This window comes from Piliocolobus tephrosceles, chromosome 3 (genome assembly GCF_002776525.5).
Source record: "Piliocolobus tephrosceles isolate RC106 chromosome 3, ASM277652v3, whole genome shotgun sequence".
Classification (NCBI taxonomy): domain Eukaryota; kingdom Metazoa; phylum Chordata; class Mammalia; order Primates; family Cercopithecidae; genus Piliocolobus; species Piliocolobus tephrosceles.
In genome coordinates, this window is record NC_045436.1 from 38,566,017 (window position 1) to 38,585,730 (window position 19,714).

Genomic DNA, 19,714 nt, shown 5'->3' on the forward strand with positions numbered 1-19,714 from the left:
TCCTTCACAAGGATTCCCCTCAACATACACACTAGCTCAGTGGGCACTACTGAGGCTACCTGGAGATTACAAGGTAGATTCGTTTCTCTCAGTGAAAGTGTAACTATTGCCAGTGGAGGGAGCATCTGGAAGTGGGATTCATTTGGAATAAGGAATGTTATTGCAAGTTTTAAAATGTGCACAGCCTGGGCAACAAAGCAAGACCCTGTCTTTATAAAAAATGAATTAGCTGGGCGCAGTGGTGTGTGCCTGTAGTCCCAGCTACTCAGGAGGCTGAGGAGGAGGATTGCTTGAGCCCAGGTGTTTGAGGCTGCAGTGAGTCATGATTGTGCCACTGCACTCCAGCCTGGGTGACAGAGTGAGACCTTATCTCTAAAATAAATAAATAAATAAAATATGTAGACTTCTATTTGAATATTACTCTTAATTAGATGCTTCATAGCGTGACATTCTTTTATATCACAAGTAACATTTTATCTCCCACCTTGTTCCATTCCTGTTTCTCCTTCATAGAAAGTTTCATGAGGTATTCAACTTTGTAATGTGGTTTGGTATTTCTTACATCTCTGTAGCAATGGGAACTCTAAAGAGTGCTTCTCAGACTTTGATCTGTCTACAGATCACCTGGAGATCTTGAGACTCTGCATTTCTTTTTTTTTTTTTTTTTTTCAGACACTCCCCCTGGTTGCCCAAGCTGGAGTGCAGTGACATGATCCCGGCTCACTGCAACCTCCGCCTCCCAAGTTCAAGCGATTCCCATGGTTCAGCCTCCCAAGTAGCTGGGATTACAGGCGCTCACCACTACACCCGGCTAATTTTTTGTTTGTTTGTTTTTTGTTTTTGAGGTGGAGTCTTGCTCTGTCGCCCAGGCTGGAGTGCAATGGTGCAATCTTGGCTCACTGCAACTTCTGCCTCCTGGGTTCACGCCATTCTCCTGCCTCAGCCTCCTGAGTAACTGGGACTACAGGCACCTGCCACCACGTTGGCTAATTTTTTGTATTTTTCGTAGAAACGGGGTTCCTCCATGTTGGCCAGGTTGATCTCAAACTGCTGACCTCATGTGATCCACTCGCCTGGGCCTCCCAAAGTGCTGGGATTACAGGTGTGAGCCACCATGCCCGGCCGACTCTGTATTTCTTTTTCTTTTTTTCTTATTTTTGAGGCGGAGTCTCACTCTGTCGCCCAAGCTGGAGTGCAGTGGCCCGATCTCCACTCACTGCAAGCTCCGCCTCCCGGGTTCACGCCATTCTCCTGCCTCAGCCTCCCAAGTAGCTGGGACTGCAGGCACCCACCACTGCGCCCGGCTAGTAATTTTAGTAGAGACGGTGTTTCACCGTGTTAGCCAGGATGGTCTCGATCTCCTGATCTGCCCGCCTCGGCCTCCCAAAGTGCAGGGATTACAGGCGTGAGCCACCACGCCCAGCGACTCTGCATTTCTCACAAGGCACTGGTGATGCTGCTGCCGGTGGTCCCTGGGCCACATTTTGAGTAACAAGGCCCTCAGTTATCTCTACTTTAGGGCCAGGCTTCTCAACTCTTGGCAGGACATCAGAATCAACTTTGAAACTTTAAAAAAGACGTGCTCATGACCCCACCCTCAGATTTCCAGATTCATTACTTCTGTAATAGGTGCTGAGGAACTGGATTTTTAAAGTTGTACTTAAGGTGAGAATCACTGCCCTAGTATCGTATTTAAAAATATGATGTTGGCCGGGCACGGTGGCTCACGCCTGTAATCCCAGCACTTTGGGAGGCCCAGACGGGTGGATCACGAGGTCAGGAGATCAAGATCATCCTGGCTAACACAGTGAAACCTCGTCTGTACTAAAAAAATACAAAAATTTAGCCAGTCATAGTGGTGGGCGCCTATAGCCCCAGCTACTCGGGAGGATGAGGCAGGAGAATGGCTTGAACCTGGGAGGCGGAGCTTGCAGTCAGTGGAGCTAGCCCCGCTGCACTCCAGCCTGGGCGACAGAGCGAGACTCCGTCTCAAAAAAAATAATATGATGTTATGATGTTGATTGGTTTCAGTGTGATTTCTTATAATTTGAACTGTTAGTTTTTCCATGTTAAGTAATTCATGTTGTGATAACTTTTATTCAAACAGAATAAACAGAATCCACCATGCATTTTTCTTTTTTCCCCCTTTTTCAGCTTTGTTGAGATATAATTCACTAATGAAAATTGAATATATTCAAGATGTACAACATGATGTTTTTATATATGTATATATTGTGAAATGATTGCCACAATCAAGCTAATTAAAGTATCCATCACCTCACATAGCTACCTTTTTTTCTTGTTTCTTATAGTGAGAATACTTAAGTTCTACTCCCATAGCAAATTTTAAATATAATACGTTATTATTAATTATAGTCACCATGCTATGTACTTGGTCTCCAGAACTTATTCATCTTATGACTAAAAGTTTAGACCTTTGAACACCTCCCCATTTCCCCTACCATCACAACTCCTGGTAACCACCTTTCTGCTCTCTGGTTCTTTTTGTTTTCCAAACAGGGTCTCACTCTGTTGCCCAGGCCATAATGCAGTGGTGCAATCATGGTTCACTGAAGCCTTGACCTCCCAGGCTCAAATGGTCTTCCCACCTCAGCCTCCTGAGTAGCTGGGACTACAGGGACATGCCCTGCTCATTTTTTATTTTAAAAAACTTTTTGTAGAGATAGGGTCTTGCTCTTTTGCCCAGGCTGGCCTCGAATTCCTGGTCTCAAGTGATCCTCCCACTTTGGCCTCCAAAAAGCTGAGATTACAGACGTGAGCCACTGTGCCTAGCCTATTCTCTGCTTCTATGAGTTTGACTTTTTTAGATTCCACATATACATGAGATCATGCAGTATTAGTCTTTCTGTGTCTGGCTTATTTCACTTAGCATAATGTCCTCCAGCTTCATCTATGTTGTCACAAGTGGCAGGATTTGCTCCTTTTTTTTCTCTAAACAGGATCTTGCTGTGTCACCCAGGCTGGAGTGCAGTGGCATGATCATGGCTCACTGCATCCTTGACCTCTCGGGCTCAAGTGATCCTCCTATCTTAGCATCTCAAGAAGCTGGGACTATAGGCGCTCACCACCATGCCAAGCTAATTATTATTATAATAATTTTTTTGTAGAGATGCAGTCTCACTGTGTTGCCCAGGCTGGATTTCCTTCTTTTTAAAGATTGAATAAAATTCCACTGTGTGTATACACATATATGCATTTATATATATGTATATACACACACACCACATTTTGTTTATCCATTCATTCATCATCAGACTTAGGTTGTTTATGTATCTTGGCTATTGTGAATAATGCTGCAGTGAATGTGAGAGTGCAGACATCTCTTTGAGATAGGAATTTATTGGCCAGGCGCAGTGAATCATACCTGTAATCCCAGCACTTTGGGAGGACAAGGTGGGTGGATCATTTAAGGTCAGGAGTTCGAGACCAGCCTGGTCAATATGGTGAAACCCCATCTCTACTAAAAATACAAAAATTAACCAGGTGTTGTGGTGTGCACCTGTGGTCCTAGCTACTCAGCAGGCCGAGGCATGAGAATCACTTGAACCCGGGAGGTGGAGGTTGCAATGAACCAAGATCCCACCACTGCACTCCAGCCTAGGCAACAGAGCGAAAGTCTAAAAAAAAAAAAAAGGAGGGGGGGGGAGAGTGATTTATTTCCTTTGATTTATTTCCAGAAGTGGCATTGCTGAATGGTAGTTCTATTTTTCATTTTTTTGAGGAACCTCCGTACTGTTTTCTGTAATGGCTATACCAATGCACCCATCAACAACATATAAGAGTTCCCTTTTCTTCACATCCTCGCCAACACATATCTTTTGACTTTTTTTTTTTTTCTTTGTTTGGTGCAACAGGGTCTTACTGTGTTGCCCAGGCTGGAGTGTGGTGGTGTGATCATAGCTCACTGCAGCCTTAAGCCACTGGGCTCAAGGAATCCTCTTGCTTCAGCCTCCCAAGTAGCTGGGACTATAGATGTGCACCACCAGTCTTTTTTTCTTTTTTTTTTTTGTAAAGACAAGGTTTCGCTATGTTGACCAGGCTGGTCTTGAACTCTGGCCTCAAGTTATCCTCCTGTCTCAGCCTCCCAAAGTGCTGGGATTACAGACATGAGCCACCATGCCCAGCTGACTTTCTTTTTGAGACAGGGTCTTGCTCTGTCACCCACGCTGAAGTGCAGCGGTGTCATCTCTGCTCACTATAGCCTTGACCTCCCGGGCTCAAGAAATCCTCCCACCTCACCCTTCCAGGTAGCTGGGAGTACAGGTATGTGCCACCATACCCAGCTAATTTTTAAATTTTTTGTAGAGATTGGGTCTCAGTGTGTTTCCCAGGCTGGCCTAGAACATCTGGGCTCAAGTGATCCTCCTGCCTCGGCCTCCCAAAGTGCTGGGATTACAGGAGTGAGCCATCATGCCCAGCCTTTGGCTGATTTTTTGATAACACCCATCCTAACAAGTGTGAGATGATATCTGATTGTGGTTTTGATTTACATTTCCCTGGTAGTTAGTAATGAGTACCTTTTCATATACCCATTGGGCATTTATATACCTTCTTTGAAAAAATGTCTATTCAGATCCTTTGCCCATTTTAAAATCTGGGGTTTCTTTTGCTGTTGAGTAATATGAGTTCCTTATATATTTTGGATATTAACCCTTCATCAGATATATGGTTTGCAAATATTTTTTCCCATTCCTTGGGTTTCCTTTTATGGTTTCCTTTGCTTTGCAGAAACTTTTTAGTCCCACCATGAATTTTATACATGGATTTTAGTCAACTCCTGTATTATTTTATAGTCTAAGTAGGCTCCACATAAAGAATGGTGTAGTGAGTTATCTTTGAAGTAACTGGAAAGCACTGTATGTGTTCATGATGTTCTTTCAGCTTGCAAGAAACAGGCATGCTCACTTTAGCTGATGGAGGCTTATTGGAAGGATACACACGTAAGTTGAAAGACACAGAAAATATGGCCAGGCACTGTGGCTCACACCTCTTATCCCAGCACTTTGGGAGGCCGAGGTGGGTGAATCACTTGAGGTCAGGAGTTCAAGACCAGCCTGGCCAACATGGCGAAACCCCATCTCTACTAAAAAATACAAAAATTAGCTGGGCATGGTGGTGTGCACTTGTAATCCCAGCTACTCGGGAGGCTGAAGTATGAGAATTGCTTGAACCCAGGAGGTGGAGGCTGCAGTGAGCCGAGATTGTGCCACTGCACTCTAGCCCCAGTGGGTGACAGAGCAAGATGTCTAAAAAAATAAAAAAGAAAGATGCAGGAAGCAGTTTCAGAAAGTATTTGAAAATGAGAGTAACTCTAAAAAACTGACAGCAAATAGCTACTCTGGAGAACAGTTTTTAATAAGTTGGAATGACGTTGCTCCTTATGGTTAGTGACACTACGGTTTATTGATGTCTGCTTCCATGGCTTCTAAGGTACTAAATAATTGGCTGTATTTTGTTTTTCTCACAGTCAGCCTCCCCAAGAAAGAGTCTCTAAGTAGGTTGGTCAGCCACAGTTCTGCACAGGATGGCCTTTTGCAGCAGGGTTCTTATGCCCAGTTACAATGGAGGTCTATGGCAAACCTGTAGAGAGCTGCCTTTTCAGATCCATCCCAGGTCCCTTTGGGGCAAGATGGCGGAGTCTTGTGGTATCCACATGCTCACCTACATACTAGAAATGCCTGCAATTGCTTCTGTCTGATGGGACCTAGAGCCTGTGGGGGGTACCTTGAGGTTTCTCAGAATGGAAAGAAGGTAAAGTTGGTAGGCTCCAGGAATAAACTGACCACTCTGACTTTCAGCAATGTGAGTTTCCTGAGGGCAGAGGCTTACTTTGTTCATATCCCTCATAACTCAGACCAGTGCTTGACACATGTTCTCAGTACATAGCTGTCAAATAGGACAGTCTTGAGGTTTTTAAAAGATGTTTTAGGCCAGGCACGGTGGCGCATGCTTGTAATTCCAGCGCTTTGGGAGGCTGAGGTGGGTGGATCACTTGAGGTCAGGAGTTCAAGACCAGCCTGGCCAACATGGTGAAATCCCATCTCTACTAAAAATACAAAAATTAGCTGGGTGTGGTGGTGCATGCCTGTAATCCCAGCTATTTGGGAGGCTGAGACAGGAAAATCACTTGAACCTGGGAGGTGGAGGTTGCAATGAGATCGTGCCATTGCACTCCAGCCTGGGCAATAAGAGCAAAACACTGTCTAAATAATAACAACAATAATAATAATAGTAATAATAATAATAATAAAATAAATAAAGATGGTTTAATGTAGTCTTTATTTTTAGTTCGATTACATTTCATTCTAACTTTTTTTTTTTTTTTTTTTTTGAGACGGAGTCTTGCTCTGTCGCCCAGGCTGGAGTGCAGTGGCCGGATCTCAGCTCACTGCAAGCTCCGCCTCCCGGGTTCAGGCCATTCTCCTGCCTCAGCCTCCTGAGTAGCTGGGACTACAGGCGCCCACCACCTCGCCCGGCTAGTTTTTTTTTTTTGTATTTTTTAGCAGAGACGGGGTTTCACCGTGTTAGCCAGGATGGTCTCGATCTCCTGACCTTGTGATCCGCCCGTCTCAGCCTCCCAAAGTGCTGGGATTACAGGCTTGAACCACCGCGCTCGGCCTGTCTAACTGGAACTCTTTATATACACAAGGTTGGAAGGCAAATCCCTCCTCTGCTCATGGCTCACCCTGTGGAGGGGAAACCATGCATGCTAATATGCAAAACTTCACGTTTTCCTGTTTCTTTGTTACTCCTGAGCGCTTTAGATGTTTGCCATTTGGTGTCAATACAACCGACCCAGGCTTTGGGCTGCTGCACAGTTCATGGATGTCAAATCCAGTGCCCAGAGGCCTTCCCGACTGTCCTCAAAGTCAGCAAAGGGGCCTCGCGAGGCCTCGAACTCCTGAACACTATGCCCTTCCTCAGGCCCCGCGGGCGCACACCTGCCCGACGGGTCTAGCGCCAGGAACCCTGGGAAAGCAGAGCCTAAGTGTTGGCGCCCGTATGCGAGTGGCTTGTCGGGCTCATGAGGGCGGCGCCACCTTGGGTCCTGATTAAATTGGGTTTTGAAGCTTAAATGGAGTTTTGGGTATTTGGCCAAAGAAAGTTCATGTTCAGGTAAGGAGGGAGACACTAAAAAGATAGAAGTCGTCATTAGGAGTGATTGCAGCAGCTGCTGGTTTTTAAAACCCCAAACCCTGAAAATTGTAAGGAGTGATGCGGAAGAGTGGATGATAAAGATAGTTGAGAAGGAATCTACTGGGTTAGTGACATGGGATGCAGGGCCTCAACATGAGGGACAAGTCCAGTGTTGCTAACGTTTGGTAACTTGGAAAAAGGTGGTTACCATTTGACAGCCTCTTCAGGAAAGGGACAGTGACACTGAACATTTAGTATTAAACCTTAATTACAGCGCATTTGCTATTAGTGTTAAATTTAATGACGAGTACTTATGTAGCATTTACAACAAACCTTTCAATAGTTCCTTGAGCACATGGGTTTTGCCAACTTTGTAGAATGTAATTTGGTATTGCTCACCTCATAGATTTCCAATGGATGTTTAATGAAGTTAATGAAGAATTGGGGTTTTACTTCCAATATTCTTTTTTCCCCTCTGTTTTAGTTGAGTCCCCAGTTTTCTTACTTATTCCTGCAGTAGACTTTTCTTTTAAAGTACCAACTTTTTAGCATATCTGAACAAAATATTTACCAATCATTTATTTATACTAAATATATGTCAGGAACTTATGTAATTTTCCTAACAATCCTGGAAGGCAGGTTCTTTTGTCCTCCTGTTCTTAAAATGAGAAAAATGACGGAAAGAGAAGTTAAGTGCAGCTGAGATTTGAATCCCTGTAGTCTTTTCTTCTTTAATTTTTAAATGTACATACAGTAAACTTGGCTTCTTTTTGGTGAACAGTTCTATGAATTTTATTACACATGTGGTTTCTTGTGACAACTACTGTAGTCACCATACAGAACAGTTCCTTCACCTGGAAATTCCCTTTGCTGCCCTTTGTAGTCAGACTTTCTCTACACGCCTTTCCATTGGCAACCAATGATCTGCTCTCTGTCTCTATAATTTTGCCTTTTCTAGAATATTAAATAAATGAATTCATAAAGTATTAATATATAACCTCTGAGACTGGTTTCCTTTACTCAGGAGAATGCCTTGGACATTCACTCATTCTGTTACTGTATCAATAGTTTGGTCTGTTTTACTGCTGAGTAGGAGTCTGTTGTGTGAGTGTACCAGTTTGTTTATGCATTTTCCTGATAAAGGATATTTAGATTGTTTTCAGTGTTTAGTGATTATGAATAAGCTGCTATAAACATTTGTGTACAGGTTTGCTGGGTCATATGGTAAATATATGTTTAACTTTATAATAAATTTCCGAACTGTTTTCCATAGTAACTATCCCGTTACGTGTTTTCACCAGTAATGTGTGAGAGTTCTCATTGCTCTGTGTTCTCACCAGCCCTTGATGCTGCTAGATTTTTCTAGTTTTTGTTTGTTTGTTTTTAGCCATTTTAATAGAGGTATAGTCATATTTCATTATAATTTTAATTTGCATTTTCCTTTTGGCTAATGATATGGACCATCTTTTCATATGGTTGCCATCCATATGTCATCTTTGGGGAAGAATGTTCAAATCTTTGCACATTTAAAAATTGGGTTGTTTAAATATGTTCAAAGAGCTAAAGACACTGTTAAATAGAATAAAAAGATAAGCTACAGAATAGGAGAAAATATTTTCAAATCATATATCCAACAAAAGATTTGAATGTAGAATACATAAAGAGCTCCCAAAACAACAATACAGAAGTATAAAGTCTTTGTCTAGTAAATCCAGTGTCTGGGCTTCCTCAGAAAGAACAGTTTGTATTGATTACTTTTTTTTCTGTGTATGGGCCGTATTTCTTATTTCTTTGCATACCTCATATTTAAAAGTTGAAAATTGAACATTTTGAATATTATAATATAACAGCTTTGGAAATCAGATTCTTCTCCCTCCCAAGGGTTTGTTATTGCTGCTTGTTATGGTTGTTGTTGTTTGTTTAGTGACTTCTCGGAACTAATTTTGTAAATCCTATATTCTTTGTCATGCAGGACACTGAAGTTTCAATTTCATTAGCTTAGTGGTAAGCTAGTGATTGGACAGAAGTTTTTGTTTTGTTTTGTTTTGTTTTATGCCCAGAACCAAAAAGAACCTCCCAGCTTATGCAGATGGGCTCTGTTGTGTTTTGACACACTTTCAATACTCAGACAGGCAGTTTACAACTCTGTGTTGCCTTTACTTCTTTGTGCATATTCTGACAGTTAGCCAGAGGTGGCAGCTGAAGGCCTTCTCAGGTCTTTTCTGAGCATATGCCCACCCTGGTAATGCAGTTGGCCTTCTAGATTCCCAGGAATATGTGGGAGCTATTTGAAGCCTGTATTCCTCAAAGTATCTCATTCTCTAGCCTATCTTCCCAACCTTTTTGGTTAGTTTATTGTTTGCCCCAACTCTTATCCTCGTGCAGCAGCAACTAATATATTTGCTTGTCAATGTTTTCAGCAAGTGCCCTCTAGCTAGCCACTTTTGCAGTGATAGTTCCAAATTAGGTAAGATAGAAGAAAGTCCTCTCCAGGGAGAAACCAGACAGGTCAAGACAAATTATTACAGTTCTTTGCGAATAAGGTTTGTTTTGCTCCCTCTGGGCCTGATATTGGTAGCAGGAATGCAGGCTAACATTTTTAAGGTTCCCACTGAGCTGGGGGAGAGGGAGGGGACCAGGGCAAGTTAAAATGCCACAAAGCTCGATATTCTAACCAAAATCCAGCTAGTTTTTCTGGATTCAGTGTTTCACTAGTCACTACAAGCTTTTGGTTAGTTTCTAGAGTTCTGAAAAGTTGATTCTGCCAGTTTCTATCAGGTTTTTATTGCTTTTATGGAGGGATAGACTTTTGGAGGTCTTAACCCTGCCATTTTTTCTGATGTCACTCAGATATGTCAAATATGGCTTAAAGAAAAAAACTGATTAAGATAATCAGAGTTGAGTTGGATAGTATGTGCCTCTAGTCCCAGCTACACAGGATGCTGAAGTGGGAAGATTGCTTGAGCCCACGAGTTTGAATCCAGCCTGGGCAACAGAGTGAGACCCTCTCTCTTTAAAAAAAAAAAAAAAAAAAAAAAAAAAACCAGTGTTTTTATGAGTAAACCAGCCCAAGTTAAAAAAAAAAAAAAAAAAAAAGAGAGAGAGAGAGAGCAAGAGGAGGTAGGGATACTCTTAACCCATTTTTGAAGTTTTTCTACATTCTACAGAAGAATTATCAAGGTGTTTTTATAAAGAAGAGCCTCACTCAGCTGGTTGCAGTGCTGGGCTCAAACCCCTCGTTCATGTTCAGACTCTGAATGGGCAGCTTGCTTTTCTCATTTCTATGCCATGTACCATCCCAAACCCCTTTGTTACTTTTCAAAACATGATATCCATGGGATATCTGGCCAGGGGAACTCTATATTCCTCTTTGTTGTTAAAGTGGCTCAGAGGAAATAGCTTTACTGCACTGTTCTGAACAAATCAGTCATGTTAAAAAATAATGTATGGCTAATACTTTAAGGAGTGGAATTCAGGAGGGCCTGGAATGTGTCACTTTATGCTTCTGTGTTGTTTCAGTTAACTTACAATGAATGTTTATTACTTTCAAAATTAAAGAAAAATAAATTCAAAATACTGGGAGAAATAATTGGCTGCTGGTCCAGTATATTTGTTGTTGGTCCAGTATATTTGTTGTTCATATTATGGTATTTTAAAAACCTATTTTTCCCTAAAATGAATTACTATAATGATCATAGCAAATGCCATCCTGTTAATAAAAGAAATGATTGATAAACTATTCAAGAAAATGGTAGTAGGAAAGAGTATATAATTGTGTTTCCTCTGAAGATCGTTTTTCAAAACACTGGCTACTTTATCATTTGTTTACCTGTTTGGTCTCATGACATTTACTTCTTTTCATGAAAACTATAATCACTCGAAAAGCAGATCCTCATTTATAACCAAACTGTTGCAAGCTGTTTAACATAATCAAAACCCCAAATCCTCATTTATAACCAAACTGTTGAAAGCTGTTTAACATAATCAAAACCTATCTTTAGCATTCCCTGCTTTATTTATTGTGTGCATTTCATCTCCATCTTGTGACCCAACAGAACTTGTTCTAGAGGACTAGATTCAGAAGACATGCTTTCTAATACTCAACCTCCCACTAGCCCGCTGTATGACCTTGATTTAATCTCTCAGATTCTTCATTGACAGTATGAAAGATTTAGACCCAGAGCCCAGGCTCACTGACTGTTTTTGTGAATAAAGTTTTATTGTCTGTAGCTGCTTTTGTCATACATCTGCAGAGTTGAGTCATTGCAACAAAGTCCATGTGGTCTGCAAGCCTAAAATACTTACTGTCTAACTCTTTACAGAAAAAGTTTGCTAACTCCTGTCAAGTTTCTTTTCAAGTTCAAAATTCTTTGTTCTAGTTTTGGAATACTTGGGCCAAGTATTTTTTTCCATCAGGTCTTCTTAGCAAACCACCAGAAAAATTTGACTTGAAGAGGGGAAACACTAATAAGTCATACATTCTTATTTGTTAGACACCAGTACCTGTCATATTTTGTTGTTAATGCTGTGGTTACAAACAACCTCAGTTGTTGCCCAGGCTGGAGTGCAATAGCATGATGTCGGCTCACCACAACCTCCGCCTCCTGGGTTCAAGTGATTCTCCCTCCTCAGCCTCCCGAGTAGCTGGGATTACAGGCATGCGCCACCACGCCCGGCTAATTTTGTATTTTTAGTAGACACGGGGTTTCTCCATGTTAGTCAGGCTGGTCTCAAACTCCTGACCTCAGGTGATCTGCCTGCCTCGGCCTCCCAAAGTGCTTGGATTACAGGCATGAGCCACAACGCCCAGCCAACATTAGTTTTATTTCTTTGTCTGCAACCTGTTTTTTACAAGTTTAAAATAGGCCTATTTTGGAACTAGTTGTTTATTAGACCTCTTTAAATGGGTTAACATATTTTTCCTTGTATGACACTTAGCAGCTTCTGGATAAAAAGAATGTGAGACACAAGTGCATTTTTTTCTTCTTTATGCTACTGTCTCCTTGAGATCTTTCATATTAGCCTGCTGTTTCAGAAATAAAAATAACTTCATTGAACTCATAAGGGAATAGATTTGTCCTAAAATCCAAATACTTGGCTTTGAAGATGCTACAGTGATTTTAATTTTTTTTTTTTTTTTTTTGAGATGGAGTTTCGCTCTTGTTGCCCAGGCTGGAGTGCAGTGGTGCAATCTCGGTTCACCGTATCCTCTGCCTCCCAGGTTCAAGCAATTCTCCTGTCTCAGCCTTCCCAGTAGCTGGGATTACAGGCATGCACCACCACCCCGGCTAATTTTGTATTTTTAGTGGAGACGGGGTTTCTCCATGTTGGTCAGGCTGGTCTCGAACTCTTGACCTCAGGTGATCGCCCGCCTCGGCCTCCCAAAGTGCTGGGATTATAGGCGTGAGCCACCGCGCCCAGCCATGATTTTAATTTTTTATGGCCACAATGTTTTCATTTTTTAAAATTTGTTGACACAGATTTCTTTGATCAACCAACTGCTATTTTTTATTTTTATCTAGCCTAGAAATATGGAATTTTTAATACAATTTATCAAATCTCTGAACTCTGAAACCTTGCAGTTGTTGCAGCCACAGCTTTCTGTTACCATAAACTAATTTTAAAAAGCAAGCTTAATTTTAAAAAGCAAGATTTTAAACATTTAAAAAGGAATCAGTGGCATATTGACCATGACCAAATCCTTAAGTGTCAGGATAAAGGTTAGAGGGCGATGGTGAGGAACGCTACGGTTATGTGGGGGATTTGAACTTTTTATGTAAGGTATTTCTGTGACATTTTGTTTTTTGTTTTAATAAGTAGAAGTGGAAAAGGGGTTTTTAAGTTTTTTTAAGTGAAACAATATTCGATTTCCCCCTCCACAGGGAGGCAGCAATCTTATTAGGGTTAGAATAGGCTGCTTTGTCATTATATATAATGTTCTGGGAGTTCTATGAATATAGGGTATTCTTGAACATCTTGAAATTATATGAAAAAATATTGTAAATGTGCATGAGGGCTTTCTTGGATGCAGTGTTAAGGTGATATGGAGAAGGGGGTCCATGATTCAAACAGAGTCTTAGGCTTTTATTTCTGTAGTCCTGCCCTCTCTTCTGAACTCTAGACTGCCTATTCAGCATCTCTACTTGGATATCTAATAGGCCTCTCAACTCTAAAATGTCTGCATTTAGTTTCCTATTGCAGTTATAACAAATTAGCTACAAATTTAGTGGCTTAAAACAAGATGAATTTGGCCGGGTGTGGTGGCTCACACCTGTAATCCCAGCACTTTGGGAGGCTGAGGTGGGTGGATCATGAGATCAGGAGACTGAGACCATCCTAGCCAACATGTTGAAACCCCTCTCTTACAAAAATACAAAAATTAGCGGGGCATGGTGGCGGGCACCTGTAGTCTCAGCTACTTGGGAGGCTGAGGGAGGAGAATTGCTTGAACCCGGGAGGCGGAGGTTGCAGTGTGCCGAGCTGCACTCCAGCCTGGTGACAGAGTGAGACTCCGTCTCAAAAAAAAAAAAAAAAGAATTTATTATCCTGTAATTCTGGAGGTCTAAACTCTGAAAGCAGTTTCACTGAGCTAAAATCAAGGTACTGGAAGGGCTGCATTCCATCAGTAGACTTTGGGGGAGAATCCTGTTTTTGCCTTTTCTAGCTCCTAGAGGCCACCTGTATTCCCTGGCTCAGGGCCCCTTGCTCTATCTTCAAAGCCAACAGTGTAGCATCTTCATTCCTCTCTTCTTTCTGCTTCCATCCTTCTGTCTTCTGCATACTCTCATTAGTATCCCTGACCCTGATCCTCCTATCTTACTCTTATAAGAAGCCATGCGATTGATTACATTGGTCCCACCAGATAATATAGATAATGTCCCCATCTCGGGATACTTAATCATATGTGCAAAATCCCCTTTACTACGTGTAGTAACATAATCACAGATTCTGGGGATTAGGACATAGACATCCTTAGAGGGGCCATTGTTTAGCCCACCATTTGATTTCTTAGCTTGGCAAATCTATTCTTCCTCTAGCCTTCCTCATATTATTTAATGGTACGACATTCTCAGGCCAGTAACCTATGGTCATTCTTGATTTCTCTTTGTCTTTATTTTTTCCTTCTACCATCTACATCCAATTCATTACATTACATCCAAATCCAATCAATATGTTATCTTGCTTCTACTACCCAACTGTCTCTAGATTTGTCTTCCTCTCGCTAATTTTCACTAAAAGCAGAGTAGAATTAGCATTCTGGAGCCACACAGGCCCTCATCCTATCCTATTCTTTTCACTCCTTGGTGTTCAGAGATAATTATGGTACAAGGCTGTGTGGGCTAAGTGTCATAAGAATGGTACACAAAATGCCACAGGACTAGATTTCAATTACTTTATCCAACTACATGGAGATGGAAAGTGAAGGCTTACATAGTAGTAGACAGTGGAGAGGATTTAGGTTGGTAGAGGATAATTATCCTGGAAGGCAAATAGAATTTCCATTAAAGATTTCTATCTTTTTTATTCTTCAGACAGTGAATGTTTCTTCTCAATTATTAATAGCAGAGAATAAAGTAATCTGATTTCTGATTATTTTGAATGACTCCTCCCCTTCCTCCATTTCCTGAAACAATATATTTTAAAAAGTTCTCAGGGAGCTGATTTCTAGTGTGTGGATAAACTATACACAGTTGGGCGGAGAGGATGAAGTCAAACATCTGAAAAGATATAACATTCACTGTTGAAATATTATCAAAATATAGCTTCGACATTTTACTATTCTGACTCCTTTTTCTGTTATGTCCTCACATTTTTGGGGTAACATTACAGTTTGGTGGAATATAGGAAAAAAATGGGTCATACTTGAAGTAGTCCATTGTGAAAAGATCAGGAAATTACTGAATTTACAAATTTTCCCCACATTTAGGAAAAACATTGCTCATAGGATTTTTAGCAACCTTTATTTGTTAAAATCTCACCTTAATTAAAATTCCTCAAGATGTGTGAAATGAAAATTGACGCATATTAAAATCAGATATTCCACGGAATAAAATATTCTGCAAATTTATATTCATTTTTAAGGCAGAAATGCTATATTGAACCCCATAAAAGTAAAGATGTCCCTTTTATTTCTTCCTCGTTTGTGGTGTTACTGATTAAATTCGTTACCAGTAAGTACTTGATAATTTTGTTTTGTGAATGCAAATGTTTATTTTTATTTTATTTTTTTGAGACAGAGTCTCGCTCTGTCACCCAGGCTGGAATGCAGTGGTGTGATCTTGGCTCACTGCAAGCTCCGCCTCCTGGGTTCACACCATTCTCCTGCCTCAGCCTCCTGAGTAGCTGGGACTACAGGCGCCCGCCACCATGCCCGGCTAATTTTTTGTGTTTTTTTTAATAGAGATGGAGTTTCACCATGTTAACCAGGATGGTCTCGATCTCCTGACTTCCTGATCCGCCCGCCTCGGCCTCCCAAAGTGCTGGGATTACAGGTGTGAACCACCGCACCCAGCCTAAAAACCATTTTCTAGGGTTCTTTTAATGTGTTTTTTAGATATTCACTGCCTCCTTTTTCTAATCAATGGGCAGAAATAAGTGGGTTGAGGTATCAAAAGAAAGGTATTCCAGGTGTAGAGGACAGAGGAAATAAAGCCTTGAGGTGGAAATGGGATGAAGAAATGAGAACACTTGTCTGGATAAGAAGAAGAAAACAAACAGGAAGTGAGTTAGCTGTCTTGGTGACGAATTCTGAAGTCAGTGCTAGGAAACTTGGGCTGTACCTTTCTCAAGTCACTTGGTAAATGGGGCCTTACTCTAAGGACAGTACAGATAAAGAATAGGGGAAGATGATAAGATAGCACATAGCCTCTTGTAGAAACTACTGATGTTCAGGTTATAGCAGTCCTTGTTTTACTCAGCTCTACTTCAGTGCCTTGGTGCCTGATTCTTTCTCTCAGCTTTTTGTTCTGACTCTGCTACCATCTGACTGCCCTCTTTGCCATCCTGGCCCACTCCTGGCCTCTGCATATTCCCATGAGCAGTGGTGTGGGATTCTCTTCTGTTCTTTCATCATTCCCTTGCTCTCACTTCACCAGTGGCTTCTCATGTCACTGAGAATGAAATTCGGAGTCCTTACTGAGGCCTAGTAGCTTCTGCAGGACCTGGCCCCTGCTCCCTTTCTTTCTGGTCTCAGTTCATACACCTTTCCACCTTTGCTCACAGTGTCCCAGCCACGCTGACCGGCCTGTTCTTCCTCACACCCACCTAACCTCAGAACCTTTGTACTCGCTGTTCACTCGGCCGCACCTTCCCTCCTTCGTTTAGTCCTTGCTTCCCTCCTTTGTTTAGGCCTCTATCAAATGTCACCTCCTCAGAGAACCTTCCCTGACCACCCTGTCTAAGGTGGAGTTTCCCATCCTGATACTCTTATCTGCTTCTTCTATTTTATTATCAGCCTTTCTTGTACATGACATTATAATATGAGTTTATTTTGCATTTGGTTATTGTCTGTCTTCCACTGCAATGTAAACTACTTGAAGCCTGGCTTGACGTGTTATATTTAATGTAGTGTCCTCCATGCCTAGAATGGTACCTGGTACATGGAGGGCACTTAATACTGTTGAGTGCACGTAGACATACTATATGGCTCACACTTGGACTTCTCCAGGGGAGGGTCTGTTGTGTTGTCCAATACTGAGTGCATCTAAGATGCTGGGCTAACTGCCCCACTACCCCCTGGGCAACTGTTATGTTAGGTGCGTACCCTTGGTGCATCCACCCAGTAGTGATCAAGAAAGTGAGATCTTATGTCCTATTCTCTTGATACTCCTTTCTTTCCGCTTGCATGGCCTGGTCCCTCCAAGTTTCTACTCCTTGTTGATGAGAAAAATGTTGCCAGATCCTATGCTGTGGAACATTTGCTTCTAATTTCAAACTCAACAGTGAGAGGAATGATAGGAAGTAATATTTTGGCTTTCTTGATCTTTATGTCCCCTTGCTGTGTCATCCTGGCCCACATACTTGTGTGCTTTCTCTTTGTTCCTCTCTGGTTCTTGATGATAGTCTCTTTTCTCTTTGCAGTCTGTCTTTACCCCTCCTTTCTTTGTCTCTTGTTCTTTCCTCTCAGCTGCCATTTTGCTTTGCCCTCTGCGTCATTCCAGATCCTGTTTAGCTTGAGTTCTTGCGCTGAGAAACCTTTCAATTTACCTACTTTGTATAATTTTTTCCGTCCTTTGTTCCTTATGGCCAGAGAGGCCTGAGGAAGAGAATTGCATTGGAACATTCTTTTCATCCTTCATTCTTGTATTTAACTGATATTTGAAACCTACTTTGTGCGAAACATTGTTTCAGGTTCTGGGCTACCTTCATAAGCAATATCCAGGTTCTCACAGTACAGTTAGGGAGACAAATAAGCTGAATTGATGTGTATTACTCATTCATTTTTTTCAACAAATATTTATTGAGACTAGGATACAGTGGTGGATAAAAACAAAAATTCTTTTTTTGTGGACTTACAATTTGATAAGGTAGACATATGTTAATTAGACAACAAATAACGAATGTTCAATTATGGCTTTGTTGGGTTCTATAAAGGAGGGCTCCATAGTGCTATGAGAATTAGGAGGACCTGTCCTGGTTAAGAGAGACAGGGGTGGCGTCCTTGAGGAAGTGAAGGAGAAATTGAGATCTGAAGGCACAGTAAGAATTAACTAGACAAGGGCAGCAGGAGAGAGGCAATAGCAGATGCAAAAGTCTGGTGCTGAAAGGGTGCTTAGAACGTTCGAAGAAGTTTAAGCATAGAGAATAGGCTGGAAAGTGAGCCAAATGAGGCTGAAGAGACAGGCTGGGGTCAGATTGGCTGGGCTTTGTAGGCCACAATAAGGGATTTGGTCCTTATTCTGTGAGCAACAGGAGGATGCCTTTGAAGTGCTGTAAGCAGGGGAAAAAGGGGAGAGGTATAAAAATTATTTTTATTTTTAAAACACTAATCTGAATGCTGTGGAGGAGAGTAAATGGAGTTGGGTGTAAATGGAAGGCATAAGAAAGGATGTGGAAATGCTAGTTAGGAGGCTGTAAAGGCAATCCAGATGCTACTAACCCAGGTGGGGTTAACCGTTAGCAAGAATTTTAAGTTCCCAAATCTACCCTTACTGTCTGTTAAATGTATGTCCATTAAATGTACTTTATTTTATTTCATTTTATTTTATTCTATTTTATTTTGAGACAGAGTCTCACTCTCTCACCTAGGCTGGAATGCAGTGACGGGATCTTGGCTCACTGCAACCTCCAACTCCCAAGTTCAAGCGATTCTCCTACCTCAGCCTCCCAAGTAGCTGGGATTTCAGGCACCCGCCACCATGCCTGGCTAATTTTTGTATTTTTAGTAGAGACAGGGTTTCACCATGTTGGTCAGGCTGGTCTCGAACTCCTGACCTCAAGTGACCCACCCTCTTTGGCCTCCCAAGGTTCTGGGATTACTGGCGTGAGCCACCTGTAGCTTAAAGCTTTTAAAGTAAGCCAAAGTGTACTTACTTTCAAATTTTTTTAATAAAAGGAGCCATATCTTGTAAAAGACACAGATACAATAAAACTTAAGTTCATTTAAATGAGAAATAAAGGATGACTTAAAGAAATATGAATGGAATTATACCAGAAAAATCTATGGTGAAGATAATGATTGTAATTGAGTTCAAAAGTTAGCTCTGAGTTTCTGGCAGCCTAGGTATAGAAGGGAATAGGATAGGTCATGTGATTGTTTAACAAAGGAAGCATGGGATATAATGCTCTTTTCTATAATTTCCTTTGTTAAACTGCTTAGATAGGTCCAGATTAGCTGTTAAGATCATAGCGTTAATCCATTGTTGGTAGTAGGTCACACTGATATTTTAAAAAGTAAAGACTTCAGAAAAATACAGAGCTGAACTACATATATGCATTTCCTTCCTTCTTTTCTTTTCCTTTTTTTTTTTTTTTTTTAAAGACAGGGTCTTGCTCTGTCACCCAGACTGGAGTACAGTGATGTAATCATAGTTCACTGCATTCTCGAACTTCTGGTCTCAAGCTATCCTTCCACCTCAGCTTCCCAAGTAGCTGAGACCACAGGCACAAGCCACCATTCTTGGCTAATTTCTTATTTCTTTTATAGAGACAGGAGCTGTGTTGCCCAGGCTGGTCTCCATCCCTTGGCCTCAAGTGATGATCCTTGGCCTCCCAAAGTGTTGGGATTACAGGTGTGAGCCAACATGCCTGACCCATGTTTGCATCTCTTTTTTTCTTCTTTTTTTACTGCTCCTTATGGAGCAGGGCTAGCTAATCCGTAGGCAGTGTGCCCAGAGTTGGCTTTATATGAATTTTTTATTAGCCCTCTTGTTACAGTTGAGGGGTAAAGCAGGGGTTAGAAGGGAAGTTAAAGATAGTAGAGGAGGTGAGAAATAATAGACTAGAATCCCATGATGCAACCCATGGGCATGAGGTAGACCCTTTTTATATTTTCCTGTGTCATCACAGATACTTGCCTGCCTCTGTAGTAGCTATTTAATTTGTGTCTACAAATACT

At 41.5% G+C, this 19,714-nt stretch overlaps 1 protein-coding gene across 1 annotated transcript in view; it reads left to right on the plus strand.

Moving 5' to 3' along the window:
• The window catches only part of SH3D19 (SH3 domain containing 19), a 192,167-nt gene that overhangs the window by 12,410 nt on the left and 160,043 nt on the right, over positions 1–19,714 (plus strand). The gene's annotated exons all lie outside the window — the stretch shown is intronic.